This window comes from Hyperolius riggenbachi, chromosome 3, assembly GCF_040937935.1.
Source record: "Hyperolius riggenbachi isolate aHypRig1 chromosome 3, aHypRig1.pri, whole genome shotgun sequence".
Taxonomy (NCBI): Eukaryota; Metazoa; Chordata; class Amphibia; order Anura; family Hyperoliidae; genus Hyperolius; species Hyperolius riggenbachi.
Genome location: NC_090648.1, coordinates 467933277 through 467955790, shown reverse-complemented (window position 1 = coordinate 467955790; position 22514 = coordinate 467933277). Strand labels below are relative to the sequence as shown.

Below are 22514 nucleotides of genomic sequence, written 5' to 3'. Positions count from 1 at the left end.
CCTTAGAGACAGCTCAGCGTGCCCACTGTCATCACCCTGCCCATAGAGACAGCTCAGCGTGCCCACTGTCATCACCCTGCCCATAGAGACAGCTCAGCGTGCCCACTGTCATCACCCTGCCCATAGAGACAGCTCAGTGTGCCCACTGTCATCACCCTGCCCATAGAGACAGCTCAGCGTGCCCACTGTCATCACCCTGCCCATAGAGACAGCTCAGCGTGCCCACTGTCATCACGCTGCCCATAGAGACAGCTCAGCGTGCCCACTGTCATCACCCTGCCCATAGAGACAGCTCAGCGTGCCCACTGTCATCACCCTGCCCATAGAGACAGCTCAGCGTGCCCACTGTCATCACCCTGCCCATAGAGACATCTTAGCGTGCCCACTGTCATCACCCTGCCCATAGAGACAGCTCAGCGTGCCCACTGTCATCACCCTGCCATAGAGACAGCTTAGGTGCCCACTGTCATCACCCTGCCCATAGAGACAGCTTAGCGTGCCCACTGTCATCACCCTGCCCATAGAGACAGCTTAGGTGCCCACTGTCATCACCCTGCCCATAGAGACAGCTTAGCGTGCCCACTGTCATCACCCTGCCCATAGAGACAGCTTAGGTGCCCACTGTCATCACCCTGCCCATAGAGACAGCTCAGCGTGCCCACTGTCATCACCCTGCCCATAGGGACAGCTCTGTGTGCCCCCAGGCCTCACTCTATCAGTAACAGTCCAGGGTGCCCTCATGCCTAACCCAGCCCATATACAGCTCAGTGTGCCCACTGACATCACCCTGCCCATAGAGACAGCAATGGGCTGTCTCTATGGTCCTCACCCATAGAGTGCCCCCAAGCCTCATTCTGCCCATAGAGACAGCTCAATGTGCTGCCAGGCCTCAACCTGCTGACATTCACAGTCCATAGTGCCCTCATGCCTAACCCAGCCCATAGAAATGGCCCTGTGTGACCCAAGGCTTCACCCTGTCTATAGAGATAGCTCAGTGTGCCCCCATGTCTCACCCTAAACATTTAGAAATGACAGAGTGTTCTCAGGATTCAGTCTGCCCATACAAACTGTCCGATGTGTCCCCAGGCCTCCCACTGCCCTTTAGCTCCCAAGCCTTACTCTGGTAATGTACACAGCACAGAGAGCTCCCAAGCCTTACTCTGGTAATGTACACAGCACAGAGAGCTCCCAAGCCTTACTCTGGTAATGTACACAGCACAGAGAGCTCCCAAGCCTTACTCTGGTAATGTACACAGCACAGAGAGCTTCCAAGCCTTACTCTGGTAATGTACACAGCACAGAGAGCTTCCAAGCCTTACTCTGGTAATGTACACAGCTCAGAGAGCTACTAAGCCAGTAAAGGCTGCACAGAGTGTTCCCAGGCCTCACCCTGGCAGTATAGACAGCCCAATGTGCCCCATGTTTCACCCTGGAAATATAGACAGCTCAGTATGCCCCGAGGCCTATCCCTGCTAGTATAGATAGCCCTTTGTGTCCATGTTTTTCCCTGGTAATGTAGACAGCCCAGTGTGCCCTCTGGTCTGACCCATTTGCTTGGACAGCTCAGTATGCCCTCCTGAAAGACAGTCTGGTGCCCTCTGGCCTCGACCTATCCTGAAAGTCAGTCTGGTGCCCACTGGCCTCACCCTATCCTGAAAGTCAGTCTGGTGCCCACTGGCCTCATCCTATCCTGAAAGTCAGTCTGGTGCCCACTGGCCTCACCCTATCCTGAAAGTCAGTCTGGTGCCCACTGGCCTCACCCTATCCTGAAAGTCAGTCTGGTGCCCACTGGCCTCACCCTATCCTGAAAGTCAGTCTGGTGCCCACTGGCCTCACCCTATCCTGAAAGTCAGTCTGGTGCCCACTGGCCTCACCCTATCCTGAAAGTCAGTCTGGTGCCCACTGGCCTCACCCTATCCTGAAAGTCAGTCTGGTGCCCACTGGCCTCACCCTATCCTGAAAGTCAGTCTGGTGCCCACTGGCCTCACCCTATCCTGAAAGTCAGTCTGGTGCCCACTGGCCTCACCCTATCCTGAAAGTCAGTCTGGTGCCCACTGGCCTCACCCTATCCTGAAAGTCAGTCTGGTGCCCACTGGCCTCACCCTATCCTGAAAGTCAGTCTGGTGCCCACTGGCCTCACCTTATCCTGAAAGTCAGTCTGGTTCCCCCTCTGGCCTCACCCTATCCTGAAAGACAGTCTGGTGCCCACTGGTCTCACCCTATTCTAAAACAGTCTGGAGCTCTCTTCGGCCTCACCCTATCCTGTGGGTCTGGTTCCCCCTCTGGCCACACCCTGTCCTGGAGGACAGTCTAGTGCCCTCTCACCCTGGTAGACACGCTAGAGCCCTTTGCCCTCACCCAGGCCCTGATGCAGTCTAGTGACCACTGGCCTCACCCTGCCCTGATACAGTCACCAGCTTAGGCTAACCGTGGTAATGTTCAGTATGCCCACAGAACACTTCTTGCATTTATAGGCAGTTTAGGGTTTCCACAGACTACCTTGTTGTCCTACCTACAACTTTACCTTACCCATAATGACCACCCAATATGCCCTCAGGCTTCACACTTGTAATATTGGCGGTCTAGTTAGCGCTCAGTCGTGCTCCAGCCCAGGGAAACGTTCTTTGTGCCTACAGGTCAATCCTTGTTTTGGTGACAAATGGAGATTTAGGCCTTACCTCTGGAGAATGTCGAAAGTGTGCCTACTATGGCTTGACCATGTTCTTAGCTTAGTGTGCACACAGACTTTACTCTAACCTGCGGGTTGTCATTGGAACAGACTTTTTACACTTCCCACTGGCCCCTGAATGCCATATTTATTTTAATACAAGTATTTGGGTGCACTAGCTGTTTAAAGAGTCCTGTTGGCAAACTACAGGCTACACATGACAAGGTTGAGGCCTATATGGATCTCTGTATGCCAAGAATGGAAGAGTCCTGTTGTACCCTGAACTCTATATAACAAAGAAATTGTCTTTGAGGTTACCCGTGGCTGTTTTTGTCTTTGGTTTGAGGTGTGTGGGCACACTGGGGTGCATATATGGGCAGGATGAGGCTTGTGAGTAGAGTGTACTGTCTAGTTATATTTCCCTTCCATCCCATGTACAAAGTTCAGGGGGACCTCAACTCTGAATATACACAGCATCATTATGGTTTACCTTAAAGTAAACTTGAATTGAAAATAAACCTGTAAGATAATTGTATCTGGAAAACTAATCCGGAATTGAACTTTACTGGTGTCCCATATTCTTTATTTTCATTATAAGGCTGAAAATCCATGTTTGAAGTCTGAAACAAATGCATTGTCGCACTGACATGGCTGCTTTTCATTCAGCTTCCACACCGAGAAAGGATGACCTGTTGAACTTTTCATCGCCATCCGGCTATCATCTGTGTTTTCTCGGGGACACAGAAGTTTTATGACCTCTAATAAGTTTTCAGAACTGGTATAGCCAACTTCCCAAATGGCAGCAATATAAAGCACTGGTTTATTAACCCTTTTAAAAGGGGGGAAAACACTTTTAAGTAGAATTGTTACTATATGTACACATAAAAGGACCAAAGCTTTATTGTACTATATGTGCACATGTTTATCTCTTGCCGCTTCAGGGTCCATCTAATATTGTACAGAGGTCGCACTCACCAATGGCATAGACATCCCTACAAGACTTCACCTGATACAGTCACCCTGGTTATACCATACTTTAAAGGACAACTGAAGTGTAAAGAATATGGAGGCTGCCATATTTATTTCCTTTTAAACAATACCAGTAGCCTGATCTGTTTGGCATTAGAAGTGTCTGAATCGCACCAGAAAAAAAGCATAAAGCTAATCTTGTCAGATCTGACAATATCATTATATCATTGATTTATATAGAACCAGCATCTTCTGTGGCGCTGTACAACAGCATACAGGGTATAAATACAAAATAAACAATACAACGGTTAATACAAAACAATGGTGGATTACCACTGAAGCAGTGAACAAATCAACTACAGATTTTTACACAGAGGTGGGAGATATGCAAACACATTACACAGCATTGTGAGGCAAGAGGGGAAGAGAATCCTGCCCCAAAGGCCTTACAGTCTAAAGGTGGGAATACATACTTATCGGCCGCCGCATCGACCCCAGCCGCGTCCCCGCGGATCGATTACCGCTCGTCCCCGCTGGCGCTCCTTATCAGCCGCTCGATTCCCTGCCATTGTCTGCAGGCGGGGATCGAGCAGCGTGATCGGACCAGCTGAATATATTATCAGTTGCTCGATACACGGTACAGAAACGTACCGTGTATCCCCAGCATAAAGGTATAAGGGATAGGACAGTAGGTAAGGGGAAGCTATGTATGAGACGGTAGAAATGGTGGTCCGTGATTGAAGTGGCCTAGGTGGGAGAGTATGCTTGCCTGAAGAGGTGAGTTTTCAGATTGCGCCTAATAAGAGTCGGTGTGGGTGAGTGGCGAATGTGTTGAGGGAGAGTGTTCCAGAGTCTTGTAAGTGGGAGTGAGAAGAGGTGACCAGAGAGGAAGCCAGGAGAATATTGTTACTAGAGCAGAGATTGCATGTAGGATGGTATCTGGAAATAAGTTTTAAGCCTCATCTACACGGTACAATTTTCCATCAGATAGATGGATCAATTAGATCAGGGGTGCCCATTAGGTAGATCGCGAAGGACTTCATGGTAGATCACGACCCCACTACATTTTCCATTCTGTATATACAAGTGTGCTCCTAAAATTGTACATAGGTAGATCATTTTGACTTGCTAGTTTTTTTAAGTAGCTCACAAGCCGAAAAAGTGTGGGCACCTCTGAATTAGATAGCCAGGCAACTAGTATTGTTTAAAAGGAAATAAATGTGGCAGCCTCCATAACTCTCTCTCGCTTCAGCTTTAAAGAGGTTCTGTTAAGCTTTTTAAAAACAAAAACTGCCACTTACCTGGGGCTTCTATCGGCCCCCTGCATCTGCAATGTCCCGTGCCGTCCTCTTCTGATGCTCCATTCCCCACCACCAGCGCGGGTCTAATTATTCGTCTAGACGAATAGAAGTGCGGCTGCACGGCCGTGGCCGCGCACGTGTGCTCCCTCCCGCATGCTTCAGCGGGAGCTTACAGCGCAGGCGTAGTACAGGAAAATGTCGTACTGCGACTGCGCAGTAAGCTCTCGGACGCAGGGGGCAGATAGAAGCCCCAGGTAAGTTGCAGTTTTTGTTTATAAAAAAAAAAACTAAACGGAACCCCTTTAAAGATAACTGCCTACCCATTTCATTACAATTCCTTGTAAGCACAGCCAGAAGTGTCCTGACCATATCTGATATGAGGCTGAATTCACAAAGCTTTATCGCATACGGAAATGTTACATTTATTTAAAAAAAAAATGGTAGATGCTGAATATACACTTTCGCAAAACTAGTTTCCTTGGAAACTGTGAATGCATTAAGGTGTTTGTTTTTATCATTTTCATTTGATAAATTACAGATCTTGTTCATAATATTATTTTCCAAATTCACAAAGTAGTTGAATACCGAATTAAAAAATCATTCAACACTACACCAGCATTTATTTAAAGTTTGTTCTCTCCGTCGCTCCGCTGGGTTTTGCCCTTAGCTTCTCCACGCGAAACCTGGCGCCAAACTGTGCTCACGTATCTGATGCCCAGGACTGTGGAGTCGTTATAAAAATACTCCCGACTCCTCATTTTGTGAAACCGACTCCGACTTAACGGTACCCAAAATTGCTCTGATATCCGACTCCTCGACTCCGACTCAGTCTCATTTTTACAAAGGCTATGAATTTGGTTCAAACATCATCCGACTCCTCAGTTTACTGTAACTTCTGACTCCAGGTACCCAAAATTACTCCTCAGTTTACTGAAACCTCTGACTCCAGCTACCCAAAATTACTCCGACTCCACAGCCCTGCTGATGCCACCAGCATAAATCCCCACAATGCACCTGAACATTTATGATAAAAAGCAACGGACTGGTCGAATGAATGACTTTCTAATATTACATTGGACAGGTTCAGTTAATGATATAACCAGGGCTGTTTAGTCGGTACAAAAATCTTCCGACTCCTCAGTTTATGAAACTCCGACTCCGGGTACCCAAAATGGCTCCGACTCCCCGACTGACTCCTTGGTCTAATACTTACCAGGGCTGTGGATTTTGTACAAAAATCATCCAACTAAAGGTGGCCACACACGATACAATAAAATGATCCAATTTTACAGTAATTCGATAAAAACAATCGTATCTCCCGAAAAAAACGAAAGCTTTTTTTTTTTCATTCGACTGAAAAATCCGATTGGATTTCCCGTTTTCTTCGATTTTAATCGATCCGGACTGCCATATATTTTTCTTCAATCTTTAAGATTGTATGGTGTGTGTTGGATTGTCAGTTTATTAATATACACACCCTAGCAATTTTGTTAGTTTCCAATCATTTTTATCATAATTGGGGAGAAATTGGACATACGTGTGTGGTACATTGGTCATATTTTTGAAATGTTACAATCAGTCAGAAAAATTGATTGCAATTCTTAAATTGAACAGATATTTAAAAAATTGTATGGTGTGTGGCCACCTTCAGACTCCCGACTCCTCAATTTATGAAATCGACGACTCCGACTCCGGGTGCCTAAAATTGCTTCAACTCTGACTCCACAGCCCTGGATATAACAAACACCTACCAAACACACTCGCCACATTCAAGGGTTTTCTCTTTTACCCATAGCTACTAGTTTCTTATGCAAAGATTGGTGTTTGATAAAGAATCAGTTATCTACTGATATTCTTTGAACAACAAAAGTAAAGTCTGTAAATGTAGCCATTGAAGTACTCTATCCCTCTTCCCCAACATACCCGGGTAAAGGAATCCTTAGTTTCCATTAAGTGGGCCTGAACTCATGCACAAGACAGAAGGAAAACAGAGAAATGTACCATTTATGTATTTAGAGAGTTTAGCCTGTCTAATTCCCCCTCATCTGTGACTAATCACATGTTGTAATTTGATCTCTCGCTGTGTCAGCTGGCTGCCATGGCAGAGCAGCTAATTGGTAAACAAGATGTTAACCCCATGTCTGCTTTCATGAAAGCAGGAAGTAGACACACTGCAGATTTATTGTAGGATTTTTATCAGCTATAACAAATAAATGTTTTTCTTTAAGTGGCTGGATAGTGTAATGGTTAAGGGTTCTGCCTCTGATGTAGGAGTCCTGGGTTCAAATCCTGGCTCTTCCGACTCGGTAAGCCAGCACCTATTCAGTAAGGAGTTCATTGGGCAAGTCTCCCTAACACTGCTACTGCCTACTGAGTGCGCTCTAGTGGCTGCCTCGCAAGCGCTTTGAGTCCGACAGGAGAAAGGCGCTATACAAAAAAAGGAATTATTATTATTAATTATTATTTAAAGGTTATTATGCTTTTGCTTATCTTTTAGAACAAAGAAAAAGTTGTGAGTTCAGGTCAGCTTTAAGACCTGGTGTACCTAAAATCTCTCCCACCTCTAACAGCCATAGGCAGTCCTACTTAATAATTAAAAGTAATTGATTTTTTGTGCCGACAGTTGCGCTTTAAAGGCCCTTTTACACTTACCGTATCATGTCTCGTTGTGGTTCTCTCCCCTGAAGCAGCTTGGCACAGTGCCCATTAGTCTAGAAACCTGCCAAATCAATATGAAAGGACCCTTAAAGCGCACCTTAAAGGACTTACGAGGCCAAACTATCCCAAAAAAAAAAAGTTAAGTACCTGCATCTCTGTAAAAGACACGGAGGTCGCCCTCCGTGTCATTTCGCCGGGTCCCCGCCGCTCAATAGCCCCCCCCCCGGCCGTTCACGACCGCAGGGCCCAAGTCGGGCTCTCCTGCCTCTGCCAATATGGTCGCTGGAGCTGGAGCGAGTGCGGCTGCGCAGCTCTAGGGCCAACCCCACGATCCACGCTACTGTTTCACTTACCTGGGGTTTCGACTAGCCCCCTGCAGCCTTCACTTGCCCGTGTAGTCACTCACCTATCCTCCGGTCCCTCGCAGTAAGCTAGTTTCGTCATTGCATCCTCGATCGCACTTCCGTCGTCATGGCCATCCTGCTCATGCACAGTATGGCCACAGCGACAAGAGCGGGATCGAGGATGCGCACAGCAAGGGCCGTGCACGCGCAGTGGCGAAAATGAAACTAGCTGGTGGCGGTGGGACTAGAGGATCTGTAAATGTGATCACGCGGGCACAGAAAGGCTGCAGGGGGCTGGTCGATGCCCCAGGTAAGTGAAACGTATTTTTTTTAAAAAAAAATTTAGGCTAGTTACACACCAGGACGTTGCGTTTAGGGGACGTTATAGGGCACATAACGTGCCCCTAACGCAACGCCTGGTGCTCTCTGGTGTGAACGTCGGAGTGAGCCTCGTTGTGCAGCTCACTCTGGCGTCCGTGATGCGTACTCTTGGACGCATGCGGCATCACGTGGTCCCGCCCGGCCAATCACATAGGAATCCCATATTTTTTTTTTTTTTAAGGGTTACAAATCTAGGTTTCAAGATTTGTCTTGCTGGCATTGGCCGCTGTTCTTAATGATGATCTGTTCAACTTCCTATCTGTCCCCTTATGCGATTTACAATCCTGGGTGTCACACAAGTTGTAAGGCCACCTTGTTCACACAGTGTGCCAGATTTATCAAAGCATTACCGACAGTTTTTCTTCTTAACCACATAACGACCGCCTAACGCCAATAGGCGGCGGCTGGTCGTTTGTGGATTTCCATGGAAACGGCCATTCGTTCGAGCGGCCGTTACATGCCAGTTCACAGAGGGTGTCTCCGTGAACAGCCTGTGAGCCTCCGATCGCGGCTCGCTGGCTAAATGTATACACGCGGGGAAGAAATCCCTTGTGTTTACATCCATACGGCAGCAGCGTCGTAAAGGAAATCGGCGATCCCTGGCCTCTGATTGGCCGGGGATCGCCGCCGTCTGATAGGCTAAAGCCTATTAGAGGCGGTACAGGACGGATCTCCGTCCTGCGCCGCCCACAGCCAGAGCGAGAGGTAGGGAGGGAGGAAAATCGCTGCGGAGGGGGGCTTTGAGGAGACTCACCCCCCCCCCCCCCCCCGCTCGGCCATACAGAGTGGCGGCGATCAGACCCCCCCCCAGCAGGGCATCCCCCTAGTGGGGAAAAAAGGGGGGGGGGGGAGTCTGATCGCCCTGCCTCATTCTTGATCTGTACTGCGGGCTGGAGAGCCCACACAGCACAGATCTGTTAAAGCAGCCCCGGGCCTACTGTTCTAACCAGCAGAGGGACAGTTCTGCATGATGATGATAAACTTCTTAAATCATTCTCAATAAAGGCAGTTTAGCATGAATTTGTAGAGCTGCACTACAGTTAAGCAAAGTGCAAATCCGCCCCTAAACTGCTGCAGATTATGAAGTGCTTAAAGAGAGTCTGAAGCGAGAATAAAAATCACTTTTTACCTTATATTCTACATGGGCATGTTTGCCCCCGCTAAAACGCAGCTATCCCGCGGCAAAACGGAGGGTCTTTACCACCCAAATCCCCTCCGTGCTGTGCGGGGAGCGCTTCCTGTTGAGGCAGGGCTAACTGCTATAGCCCTGCCTCTCAGCGCGTCTATCAGCACTGATTGCCGCCTCTCCCTGCACCTCTGTCTTCCTTCACTGAGAGGGACGGGGAGAGGCGGAGATCCGCCGCTGATAGACGCGCTGAGAGGCAGGGCTGTGGCCATTAGGCAAACATGTCCCTGCTGAATATAAGCTAGAAAGCACGTTTTTATTCTCGCTTCAGTCTCTTTTAAAGCGGATCGGAGGTAAAAAAAAAAAAAAAAATTAAAAAAAAAAAACAACTATGCTAAACTAACTATAACAAGTATAGTATAGATAGTTTACACAGCATATCTAGCTGCAAGCAGCTTCAACAGTTTATTTATTCCAGTGATACAATGAGGGAAGCCATATTCTGTTTGTCACAGGCTGAGGGCTGGAAATGCTATCAGCTTCAGTGTTCTCCCCAGGCCCTTTTAGCCGGGTGCTCCACCCGGCTAGTTTTGGTGAGTACCCGGCTGTCATCGGCTCACCTCCTCCTATGCTGTAAGCAGAATTGTGCAGAGAAGCGCTGGCCCTGCATTCTCTCATCTTACTCCACCCGGCTACTTTTTCATGCTACCCGGCTGGAAAACATTTCTGGGGAGAACACTGAGCTTGCCTGTGTGTAAATTCAGTCCCCTCTCTTCTCTCCCCCCCCCCCCCCCCTCTGCCTTTGACATTAATGGCTAGTAACCTCCTCCTCCTCCTGCCCAGACTGAGCTCCCATAAGCACTTGCTACAGTGCCAAGGCACTGTGAAAAAGCTGTGGGTGAGGCTTGTTTAGTTTATAGGTAGTTAGAGTATTAAAACAAAAGTATTTTGAGGAATGCCCTATAAACTACAGTACAGACCAAAAGTTTGGTCACACCTCATTCAAAGAGTTTTTTTTCTTTTTCTCGACTATGAACATTGTAGAGTCACACTGAAGGCATCCAAACTATGAATTGACACATGTGGAAGTATAGTACATAACCAAAAAGTGTGGAACAACTGAACATTTGTCATATTCTCGGTTCTTCAAGTAGCCACCTTTTGCTTTGATTACTGCTTTGCACACTCTTGGCATTCTCGTGATGAGCTTCAAGAGGTAGTCACCTGAAATGGTCTTCCAACAGTCTTGAAGGAGTTCCCAGAGATGTTTAGCACTTATTGGCCCTTTTGCCTTCACTCTGCGGTCCAGCTCACCCCAAACCATCTCGCTTGGGTTCAGGTCTTAAATTTGGACTCATCAGATCAAAGTACAGATTTCCACTGGTCAAATGTCCATTCCTTGTGTTCTTTAGCCCAAACAAGTCTCTTCTGCTTGTTGCCTCTCCTTAGCAGTGGTTTCCTAGCAGATGTTCTACCATGAAGGCCTGATTCACACAGTTAACAGTTCTAGAGATGTCTGCTGCTAGAACTCTGTGTGGCATTGACCTGGTTTCTAATCTGAGGTGCTGTTAACCTGCGATTTCTGAGGCTGGTGACTCGGGTGAACTTATCCTCCGCAGCAGAGGTGACTCTTGGTCTTCCTTTCCTGGGGCGGTCCGCATGTGAGTAATGATGGCCACTCGTTTTTCTGTACTTAGCTGCTTTTTCTTCTTCTAATTCTAACAGTCTATTCAGTAGGACTATCAGCTGTGTATCCACCTGACTTCTCCACAACCCAACTGATGGTCCCAACCCCATTTATAAGGCAAAAAATCCCACTTATTAAACCTGACAGGGCACACCTGTGAAGTGAAAACCATTTCAGGTGACTTACCCCTTGAAGCTCATCAAGAGAATGCCAAGAGTGTGCAAAGCAGTAATCAAAGCAAAAGGTGGCTATTTTGAAGAACCTAGAATGACATTTTCAGTTGTTTCACACTTTTTGGTTATGTACTATACTTCCACATGTGTTAATTCATAGTTTGGATGCCTTCAGTGTGACTCTACAATGTTCATAGTCATGAAAATAAAGAAAACTCTTTGAATGAGGTGTGTTTAAACATTTGGTCTGTACTATATTTGAAAGGAACATAATTATGCCATGACTAAAAGTTTTTATCTTGGATCCACTGTAATAGCAGTTCTACAGATAGTGCAGGCTAGGCGTGATTTGTGAGGTGTTCCTCCCCCTCTCTGCTGAATTCCTAAAGGCTCGTTCCCACTGTTGCGACGCGATTTCGGCCGCATTCCGACGCTTGTAAAAACGCATGCGGATGCGTTTCCACATGCGTTTTTACCCGCGATTTCGCATGCGATTTCGCATGGCAGGGTGCCATGCGAAATTAACCATGACACTGCCAGGGCTAAATAAAATTGAAAAAGGTGCGAAATCGCGGGTAAAAACGCATGTAACAAACGCATGCGTTTTTACTATTAAATACATTAGCGGCGATTCGCACGGATTCCCGACGCAGGCGAAATCGTTGGCTCTTTTGTGCGTTTTTTTCACGCTGAAAAAAACGCACCTCAACAACGCTACAGTGGAAACAGGCCCATCCACTTGTATTACATGTGCGGATCTGCATGCGTTGGACGCATGCAGATTCGCGATAGTGGAAACGAGCCCTAACTCGAAGCCTGCTGGTTTCAATACAGCAGATGTATTGGTTACCTCAGCAACAGCGATTCCCCTCCCAAGTTGCACTGAGACGCCTTCCAAACTCCTATTTTACAACACTTTTAGAAGGAAACTGCATTATCTAGTGAGTTCTTAATAGACCGTTCTGAACAGATTTCTAAAAACCTACCAATATTTTGTCTTAGATGCTCTTGATAAATGTCTCCCAAAGTAACACAAATTGCTGCTCATTCGGAACGCAAGACACGCAATCTGCGTTTTCATCTGTTGTTACAGTGAATGGGTCAGCACCGAGTTTTGCTAAAAATGCATGCAGTAGTGTTATTGCAACACTGCTGCATAATAGGTTAATGTCAGACAGTGTAGCCTGTGCACATCTAATGTTCTTGAGTGTCGTTTGAATGGCTTGAATTGCCAAAGTGCACAGCGCAACGCGTATAGTGTGAACGAGCCCTTAGTAGGATTACTACTGTATATGCTCGTTTGGTTCACGTTCCCTTGTGTACAGGGTAACAGACTAAAGCCAATATTTCATATCAGTGCTTTTGTTGCCAAAAGACTTTTGAAATAGTCTAGACTGATTTTGTGTAAAGGCTGCGTATTGTGTGAAAGCTTTCTTCTGGCACAATGTGATGAAATATAGACATAGACATATTTGGGCCAATGGCAGGCTGATTTTTTTTTTTTTTTTTTTTTCCTTTTTAAATATAAATTACTTCTTGGCTGAAAATAAATTGGGAACAAGTGATTGAGGTTCCATTCAGTCTCGGTCAGATTTTGTCTGCTCGATGCAGAACTGTTTATCTTCCGCCTCAGTGAACTCTTGCTACTGCTCCTAGCGCCCGCATTCATTCATTGGGGAATATTTTTAATAGTTTAGACCAGTGCTGTCCAACTGATGGCCCGCGGGCCGCATCCGGCCTGCCAGAGGTTTTGCTGTGGCCCGCCTGCTTTTTCTTCCCATCCGTTCCTTGTACCTCCTTTTTTTTTGTTTGTTTTCTTGATCGCTGGGCGGTCTATCCACTCTGCCCTCTGCCCGAGTCTTCTGCCCTCCCCACTGCACGTCCTTTCAGAAGAGGTGCACAGTGACTGGGGCGGGAGCGACGGGGGCGGAGAAAAGGGGAGGCACAGAGAGCTCTCTCCTCCATTTAAATGCTGATGAGAGCTTTTCAAGCAGCCTCGCCAGAAAGGTGAGCACGCTGCCATTCCCAGAGCCACCAGCCATAGCGATGAGACAGTGCTCTGGGAACAGTTAAAAAGGTCACTTAAGAGCCGTTTCCAGTTGCAGCCTCACCACCCTCCCTTCCCCCGACAGCAGCATAGCAGGCTCTTTACCTCCTTCCATCTGGGACAGTAGCACGAGAGTTCGCTTCCACTCATAACATCCAGCAGAAGCAGAGGGGGAAGTTACTGCAAAAGTACTGCTCAGTGCTGGACTCATTTTTGCTTTGTAAACTGAAACCAGCATCGAGCAGCACTTTTCATTGCCACAATTTGCCCTTCTGCTTCTGCTGGATGCTATGATCGCATGCCATACTTTTTTTTAAGGGACCCTCATGATGCTGTTGGGGATGGAGAGAGGTAGGGGGTAGGGAGAGAGGTAGGGGTTACGCATATTTTGCATTTTGTGAGATGTTGACAGATTGGTGCGTTTTGGGCGAAGCTGCTGCCAGATTGGTGCGTTTTGGGCGAAGCTGCTGCCAGATTGGTGCGTTTTGGGCAAAGCTGCTGCCAGATTGGTGCATTTTGGGCAAAGCTGCTGCCAGACTGGTGCGTTTTGGGCAAAGCTGCTGCCAGACTGGTGCGTCTTGGGAGAAGCTGCTGCCAGACTGGTGCGTCTTGGGAGAAGCTGCTGCCAGACTGGTGCGTCTTGGGAGAAGCTGCTGCCAGACTGGTGCGTCTTGGGAGAAGCTGCTGCCAGACTGGTGCGTCTTGGGAGAAGCTGCTGCCAGACTGGTGCGTCTTGGGAGAAGCTGCTGCCAGACTGGTGCGTCTTGGGAGAAGCTGCTGCCAGACTGGTGCGTCTTGGGAGAAGCTGCTGCCAGACTGGTGCGTCTTGGGAGAAGCTGCTGCCAGACTGGTGCGTCTTGGGAGAAGCTGCAGCCAGACTGGTGCGTCTTGGGAGAAGCTGCAGCCAGACTGGTGCGTCTTGGGAGAAGCTGCAGCCAGACTGGTGCGTCTTGGGAGAAGCTGCAGCCAGACTGGTGCGTCTTGGGAGAAGCTGCTGCCAGACTGGTGCGTCTTGGGAGAAGCTGCTGCCAGACTGGTGCGTCTTGGGAGAAGCTGCTGCCAGACTGGTGCGTCTTGGGAGAAGCTGCTGCCAGACTGGTGCGTCTTGGGAGAAGCTGCTGCCAGACTGGTGCGTCTTGGGAGAAGCTGCTGCCAGACTGGTGCGTCTTGGGAGAAGCTGCTGCCAGACTGGTGCGTCTTGGGAGAAGCTGCTGCCAGACTGGTGCGTCTTGGGAGAAGCTGCAGCCAGACTGGTGCGTCTTGGGAGAAGCTGCTGCCAGACTGGTGCGTCTTGGGAGAAGCTGCTGCCAGACTGGTGCGTCTTGGGAGAAGCTGCTGCCAGACTGGTGCGTCTTGGGAGAAGCTGCTGCCAGACTGGTGCGTCTTGGGAGAAGCTGCTGCCAGACTGGTGCGTCTTGGGAGAAGCTGCTGCCAGACTGGTGCGTCTTGGGAGAAGCTGCTGCCAGACTGGTGCGTCTTGGGAGAAGCTGCTGCCAGACTGGTGCGTCTTGGGAGAAGCTGCTGCCAGACTGGTGCGTCTTGGGAGAAGCTGCTGCCAGACTGGTGCGTCTTGGGAGAAGCTGCAGCCAGACTGGTGCGTCTTGGGAGAAGCTGCAGCCAGACTGGTGCGTCTTGGGAGAAGCTGCAGCCAGACTGGTGCGTCTTGGGAGAAGCTGCAGCCAGACTGGTGCGTCTTGGGAGAAGCTGCTGCCAGACTGGTGCGTCTTGGGAGAAGCTGCTGCCAGACTGGTGCGTCTTGGGAGAAGCTGCTGCCAGACTGGTGCGTCTTGGGAGAAGCTGCTGCCAGACTGGTGCGTCTTGGGAGAAGCTGCTGCCAGACTGGTGCGTCTTGGGAGAAGCTGCTGCCAGACTGGTGCGTCTTGGGAGAAGCTGCTGCCAGACTGGTGCGTCTTGGGAGAAGCTGCTGCCAGACTGGTGCGTCTTGGGAGAAGCTGCTGCCAGACTGGTGCGTCTTGGGAGAAGCTGCTGCCAGACTGGTGCGTCTTGGGAGAAGCTGCTGCCAGACTGGTGCGTCTTGGGAGAAGCTGCTGCCAGACTGGTGCGTCTTGGGAGAAGCTGCTGCCAGACTGGTGCGTCTTGGGAGAAGCTGCTGCCAGACTGGTGCGTCTTGGGAGAAGCTGCTGCCAGACTGGTGCGTCTTGGGAGAAGCTGCTGCCAGACTGGTGCGTCTTGGGAGAAGCTGCTGCCAGACTGGTGCGTCTTGGGCGAAGCTGCTGCCAGACTGGTGCGTCTTGGGCGAAGCTGCTGCCAGACTGGTGCGTCTTGGGCGAAGCTGCTGCCAGACTGGTGCGTCTTGGGCGAAGCTGCTGCCAGACTGGTGCGTCTTGGGCGAAGCTGCTGCCAGACTGGTGCGTCTTGGGCGAAGCTGCTGCCAGACTGGTGCGTCTTGGGCGAAGCTGCTGCCAGACTGGTGCGTCTTGGGCGAAGCTGCTGCCAGACTGGTGCGTCTTGGGCGAAGCTGCTGCCAGACTGGTGCGTCTTGGGCGAAGCTGCTGCCAGACTGGTGCGTCTTGGGCGAAGCTGCTGCCAGACTGGTGCGTCTTGGGCGAAGCTGCTGCCAGACTGGTGCGTCTTGGGCGAAGCTGCTGCCAGACTGGTGCGTCTTGGGCGAAGCTGCTGCCAGACTGGTGCGTCTTGGGCGAAGCTGCTGCCAGACTGGTGCGTCTTGGGCGAAGCTGCTGCCAGACTGGTGCGTCTTGGGCGAAGCTGCTGCCCGACTGGTGCGTCTTGGGCGAAGCTGCTGCCCGACTGGTGCGTCTTGGGCGAAGCTGCTGCCCGACTGGTGCGTCTTGGGCGAAGCTGCTGCCAGACTGGTGCGTCTTGGGAGAAGCTGCTGCCAGACTGGTGCGTCTTGGGAGAAGCTGCTGCCAGACTGGTGCGTCTTGGGAGAAGCTGCTGCCAGACTGGTGCGTCTTGGGAGAAGCTGCTGCCAGACTGGTGCGTCTTGGGAGAAGCTGCTGCCAGACTGGTGCGTCTTGGGCGAAGCTGCTGCCAGACTGGTGCGTCTTGGGCGAAGCTGCTGCCAGACTGGTGCGTCTTGGGCGAAGCTGCTGCCAGACTGGTGCGTCTTGGGCGAAGCTGCTGCCAGACTGGTGCGTCTTGGGCGAAGCTGCTGCCAGACTGGTGCGTCTTGGGCGAAGCTGCTGCCAGACTGGTGCGTCTTGGGCGAAGCTGCTGCCAGACTGGTGCGTCTTGGGCGAAGCTGCTGCCAGACTGGTGCGTCTTGGGCGAAGCTGCTGCCAGACTGGTGCGTCTTGGGCGAAGCTGCTGCCAGACTGGTGCGTCTTGGGCGAAGCTGCTGCCAGACTGGTGCGTCTTGGGCGAAGCTGCTGCCAGACTTTTTTTCCTGGGGATGGATTTGGAGGCGGGGGGGGGGGGGAGAATTGGGCTGTGCTTGGGGGGGAGTCGACCCTCCATTATGTAGTCTGGAAAAAATTTGGCCCTCCATGCCCGTGAAGTTGGACAGCACTGGTTTAGACCAAGGCTAGACCCAAACAAAGCAAAAGTTAGTTACGTATCCCCTTAAAAGGACAGCTGAACTGAGAAGAATGTGGAGCCTGCCATATTTATTTCCCTTTAAACAATACCAGTTTCTTGGAAGTCCTGCTGGTTTATTTGGCTGCAGTAGTGTCTGAATAACCCCAGAAACAAGCATGCAGCTAATCTTCTCAGATCTGACAATGTCAAACACCTGATCTGCTGCATGCTTGTTCAGGGGCTATGTATAAAAGTATTAGAGGCAGAGGATAAGCTGGATAGCCAGGCAACTGGTATCAGTTCACCATAAACAAACGAAAAAGACGGCACACAATTGGCTGCAAAACTGTTGCTGTCTATTATGGAGCAAAGCACTGCATCACATGTTACGGACTTCCGTCCTTCCTCAGATGTGTGTGTTATGCATCTGAGGAAGGACGGAAGTCCGTAACATGTAATGCAGTGCTTTGCTCCATAATATACAGCAACAGTTTTGCAGCCAATTGTGTGCCGTCTTTTTCGTTTGTTTATGGTGAACCAGCAACCGCTTGGGCAATCCAGTCGAGACTGAGCAAGTGTAGAGGTCATACATACCAGGTGTACTGCTTCCAAGGCGTCCCTTACACTAACTACAACTGGTATCGGTTAAAGGGAAGTAAATATGGCAGCCTCCATATCCCTTTCACTTCAGTTGTCCTTTAATGACTAAGGCCGGGTTTCCACTGCTGCGAATCCCGGCCGATTCCCCGCCCACGAATTCGGATGGATTACAGCAGCCTACAGAAGTCTGAGAGCCATCCGAATTCGTGGCCGAGGAAAAATCTGAGGCCCTGCAGCATAATTTCGCCCGTAGCTGTCCGAATCCCATAGCCGTGCATAGCACGGCTAGAGGGATTCGGCTGCGAGAGGCAGCAGTTGTGCCGGCATCGCGTCTCGCAAGACGCATGCCGCCGCACAAATGGAAACGTAGCCTAACTGTACACAATTTCCGTGCAAGCTTTCAAAACTTTAAAGTTTCTTCTTCAGACATGATGCATAGCTGCATTATAACCGTGTAATGCATATAAGAAGCAGCTTTATACAGTTATGATCCAGTGCTGTATTGTCTTAAAGGACCACTACTGCGGAAAAAAAGTAGGCAGTTAAAGAGAAACTCCGACCAAGAATTGAACTTTATCCCAATCAGTAGCTGATACCCCCTTTTTACATGAGAAATCGATACCTTTTCACAAACAGACCATCAGGGGGCGCTGTATGGCTGATATTGTGGTGAAACCCCTCCCACAAAGAAATTCTGAGTACGTACTCTTGGCTGTTTACAGCTGTTTCCAACTGACAAAACAGCAAGCAGCAGCTACATCACCTGCCAGCAGTAAAAATGTCACCATGTGATAAATGTCAGAATATAAATCAGGGGTTTTAAGATTTTACAATGGGCAAACACTGACTAAATCATTTATACATAATTATTTTAAAAATGCAGCACTTTTTTTATTACATTATTTTCACTGGAGTTACTTTTTAAAATCTGACAAACGACAGATTTTGGACTAGTCAATCTGCTCATGGGGGATTCTCAGGGTTTTGTTTTCAACAGCATTTCCTGAACAGCAGTTTAATTGCCAAAATAGTAAGATACCAGAAAGCCTGCCCACTCACTTGTGCACTATTTTGTCAGTTAGGCTTCGCAACTGCTGTTCAGGAAAGGCTGTTGAAAACAAAGAAAACCCTGAGAATCCCCCATGAGGAGATGGACTGGCCCAAAACCTGTCAGTTCTGTCAGATTTTAACTGCCCACTTTTTTGTCAGTGTGGTTTCCTGCAACTCCTGGAAGTGCACTGAAAGTTGCATATTATGCTGGATACACACGTTGAGATTTCCCATTCGGTTCCCGGGATCGAACGGATCGAATCTATTATTTCCAACATGCTCGATTCGGATTTCGATCGTTTCTGCCGTCGATTTGCATGTTAAGTAAGAATCGAGCATGTTGGAAATAATAGATTCGATCCCGGGAATCGAACGGGAAATCTCAACGTGTCTATCCAGCATTAGACTCCTTAGTCTAATCTAATCATCCAACTCCTCAGTTTATGAAACCTCAAACTCCGACGCCACATCCCTGATTTGTTCGCAGAGCGGCTATAATGCGCATTACGACTTTTTCGGCTGCAGTGTGGTTGTTCCAAAACGCGCTGCGCCAATGTAAAAGGACACTTAGAGCTATTTCACTATGCCCACAATTTGTGATTTGCGAACTGTCTGATTGCATGCAAAACACAAGGACACCAGGTGTATTATGTAAATGGCGTAGATTAATTTAAATCTGTGTGACATGGTTTTGCCTGATTAAAGGATGCACGAGGTGACATGATGAAATAGACGTGTGTATGTACAGTGCCAGGCACACAAATAACTATGCTTTTTTTTTTTTTTTTTTTCTGCCTGACAGAACCTCATGTATGCAAGTGACAGTTTCTGTCCAGGCCGGGACTGGGCTGGACTATAGTGTAACCCTCGGCCGATAAGGAGTTACAATCATTAAAAAACTTTCCTAGGTCTTTAGAGACAAAAACAAAAGACCGAGAGCCCAAATGGTGTAGTATGTCAAGGAGGAACAAAAGCAAAATAAATCAAGGTGGATTTATACTCACAAACATGGGTTGCCCCTAGGCAACCACTCCATATGCAGGTGGGGAGAATTCGAACCTGACCCCACTCAGGTATAAGATGTCGCTCTCTGTAGAAGAAGTAAGGAAAAATCCTTGCCACCCCAGGTGGACCGTATTGTATTTAGGATGCAAATCAGAGGCGCCAAAAAGAGTAAAATAATTATAGGTTAAAATACACTTGGGGGGAGCTATACTCACCACCCGTTTCACAGACCAAGAACCAATGAAGACCACAATATTTGGTCAAAATATTCACAGTTTATTAGTACTCCCAGGTGCTACGCGTTTCACGGGACTAACCCGCTTCCTCAGGCAAAACAGGAGTACAAGCAGTTGGGGGTCTGGAGCCAGTATGAGCGCCTCAGGTCTTGTTGACTCTACAAATGTAGTGTTTGTTTGTGGCCAAAAAGTTCAATTTTATTCTCATCATTCCTAATGACTTTGTAAGCGGGATACTTTGAGGCATTTGTGTAGTCGTGGCTTTCTTATTTCTTTTTTTAAGTATTTATTTAGCGCGAACATATTACGCAGCTCTGTACAGAGTGTATTGTCTTGTCACTAACTGTCCCTCAGAGGGGCTCACAATTTAGCCCCTACCATAGTCCTTTTTCTATGTATGTATCATGTAGTACATGTATCGCAGTCTAGGGCCAATTTTAGGGGGAAGCCAATTAACTTATCTATAGGTGCTACAATTGGCCAATCAAAAATTGAAGGTGTGTACCAGGCTTAAGCCTTCTTTTATGTGAATGAAAATGTATAAAACTTTAGGCCCTGATGACAGCTCTTGCTGTGACCAGTATCTTAATCGTTAATGGGCTATCAACACCAAATCTGGTTACATCCGAGGTACCCACACTTTTTCAACTTATGAGCTACTTCAAAAATTATGAGTTGAAAATGGTCTACCAGATAGAATCTACCTACAGAGGCAAGCCACAAGTACACAGCAACAGTCCAACAGTGATTACAACAAGCCGCCAGTCAGTTAGATGCACATCATAGTCCTCCTCACTAAGCCACAAAGAACAGTGCTTGACCAAATAGTTGCTCTACCATGCTTATATTCTCATACTCTTTGCCTGGTAAAATTGTAACCAGCAGTAGCACATAAGGCTTCTAAATGTATAGCTCCAACCATGCAACATCATAATCCTCTTCACTGTATCACAAGAAGTACATCCAGGTCAAAGAGACAAATTACGACTCGTACTTCACTCAGGTGTGGAATCTCTGCAGGAGTCATTCGGGATCTACCAGTATATATTGATCTACCTAATAGACACCCCTGGCTTACACCATATAATCTTTTGTTCCCGAGCAACTTCCTGTACCTCTCCAGTTGTGTCAATCAAACGTTTGCACATAGCGTCCCCTGTTTATGGATAATTGGCTTTTATCGGCAACTCTAAACCACTCACGAGGTGCAGTCTCTGGTCCTTTCTGATGTGTCTGCAGCTGAATTTGTTTTCCTACAATCTGATTGTTTGGTTGTATTGAAAGTGAATATTGTCCCATGCATGCTAAGCCTTGCTGTTACTTTTGTCATGTTCCATTCTACCTTCCTGCATTATCTCGCTGGCAGTCGTTTTAAGCCTTGAAGTCCCTACACACCCCCATCTGCAAGTTTCCAGATTATCCTGCTGTGTAATCCTAGACCTGTTGGTTTGTTTTTGCACAAAAATGTGGCAACAATAGCAACTAGTTGAATATTTTGTTTCTAAAGGGGGCCATACATTTGCCGACCAACGAACCAATCGACCATCCAATTCGATTATTATTTAGGGACAGAAATTGGCCGCACGTTCGATCGCGCATGCTGGAAAATTTTGGGCCGAAGTTGGTTAGTCGGGTGCGCGGCGTTACGGCAGCCAAATTGCGAACGAGCGAAGAGACGACGAAGCCCCCGCCGCAATGTATAAATGTATGTAGTGTAGTGCATTTATACATTACCTGTCCGGTGTCTGCCTCCACGCAGTCTCCGTTTATCTCGCCGGGTTCCACATACAAGCCGGCGGCACATAGCGTCTGACGTTGGACGCTATGCGCCGCTAGCATGTATTCGGCTTACCCGGCGAGATGGACGGTCACCGTGCAGAAGCTGCTACAAGACAGGTAATGTATTAATGCACTACACCACATTTATACATTTTGGGGGCAGCGACGGGGCGGACGCGGCGGCTCAGCCGATTCTCTGATGATTTCATGCTGAAATTGGACGGCAATTGGCCTGTAGTGTATGGGCAGATTCGACTAGAGACAAATTTTATCTCTTGGTCGAATCTGCCCATAATCGTTCTAATGTATGGCCACCTTAACACACTAAAAATGTGTAAATGTAGCAGCGATAGTAATATTTGCGTAGTTTTCAGACCACGGAATGGAAATTCAGAGAACTGACTTGGTTACCTGAGGGACTAAAGGACACCTGAAATGAGACAGATGGTGGCTGCCATATATTTCCTCTAATGCTAGGTATACACCATACAATTTTCTGTTAGATTACCTGCCAGATAGATTTTTTGTATTTTTTTTTTTTTTTTTTTTTTTACATGTTGGAAAAAATCTATCTGGCAGGTAAATCTAACAGAAAATTGTATGGTGGGTACCTTGCATTATTACAGTTGCCTGCAGGGCTGTGTACTCAAACTCCTCAGTTCCTGAAGCCACCAACTCCTAGGTACCCGAACATTTCTCAAGACTCTGACTCCACAGCCCTCCACAGGTGATATTTCTGGCTGCAGTAGTATCTGGGTAACACACCTGAAACAAGAATGTGGCTAATCCAATCAGACTTTAGTCGTAATCACCTGATCTGCTGCATGCTTGTTCTGGGTCTATGGCTAAAAGTACTGTAGGCAGAGGATCAGCTGGCTAGCCAGGCAACTGGTATTGCTTACAAGGAAGTATTTATACACAATTAACCTAGTGGAGGAGGCTAAAGGTGGCCATACACTGACTCGATTCGCCGCCGTTTCGGCAGCAGATTC

General features: G+C 48.3%; 1 protein-coding gene across 6 annotated transcripts in view; it reads left to right on the top strand.

Annotated features, from left to right (window-relative positions):
* Positions 1-22514, top strand: part of CNOT4 (CCR4-NOT transcription complex subunit 4) — a 184407-nt gene that overhangs the window by 1527 nt on the left and 160366 nt on the right. The window lies entirely within an intron of this gene.